This window comes from Monopterus albus, unplaced genomic scaffold (assembly GCF_001952655.1).
Source record: "Monopterus albus unplaced genomic scaffold, M_albus_1.0 scaffold599.1, whole genome shotgun sequence".
Taxonomy (NCBI): Eukaryota; Metazoa; Chordata; class Actinopteri; order Synbranchiformes; family Synbranchidae; genus Monopterus; species Monopterus albus.
Window position 1 is genome coordinate 14,378 of NW_018128479.1, and position 1,133 is coordinate 15,510.

Here is a 1,133-nt window from a genome sequence, read left to right on the forward strand (position 1 = left end):
GCTGAGGTGAGTTATGACCAAGGGGGAGCTACACCTAAACTCTCCCATTCTGTTCATCCAATGTCAGACCAACGTGAAGGGGTGCTTTGTTCCCCGGCTGGAAAAAGATGGAAGAAAAAGGTGCTTGTGATCCTCTCCATGTGCCAGCCGGATCCTCTCCATCTTCAGTGCCTGCCGCCGTCATCCCCCAGCTGATATACGCACAGCCAGGGGGGTGGGCTGGAAGGCCTCAGAGGACAAGAAGGTTTCCTGCAGGCCAAAGAGCGAGGTGTTTCCACTGTGGAAAGTGGGGGCATGTGAGAGACAGAGGCACCGAGTGGTCTCGTGGCACACTGGCCCAGGGTTAACAGGCCAACCCTAGGGCTTGGGGACCTATGAACAAAGGGTGGGGTCCCCCTCTTAGGTATTCATCACTGGGACAATAATAAAGACAGTGTAAGTCATGCTGACTTTTTCAAACTCTATTTCCTGTAGTCCCAGAGCAAGGAAAGTGTCTGGAATGTGACATTGTGGTTGAGGCTGCACAAAACCAAATGACTGTGGGGGCAAAAGACAAAGAAGGAGACAAGCCAAGGCCATGGTGCATTGATCTGGGGATGGATAACACCTTCATAAATTTAGGTAGCATGTGAATGAACTTATTACTAATGATGATCTGTCAAGAGGCCTCACTCCCTGTCTGTCAAATTCACTGCACTCTTCAATATTTTAAAACTAAGTTTAAAGTACACTCATATATTTGATTTAAGAAACAGAAGGTTCAAATATAATTTTTTCTTATCATAATAGAGTAATGGGTAGCTGTAAGAAAAAGGGAAAAAAGGAAAACAGCTCTTCACATGTTTTGTGGTGAATATAGACTATGGGTTAAAACATATAGGCTCAATGATTATATAGCAAAATTTATGCAGTAATACTTCAATCTTGCCAGTAATGAAAGTGGACAAAAGTAAGTATTAAGTAGTACATTTTCTACATTATCTAAGCAGTGTGTTAATTCTCTTAGATCTTTAATTGAGGTTGTAATACATTTTAAACTGAAGTTCCAAATTTACATGCACTGTTGTTGGATGTTCCACCTGAGGTCAAGTGGTTTAATATGACTGACTTATGTTCTGCATCTTTCAGAGTGC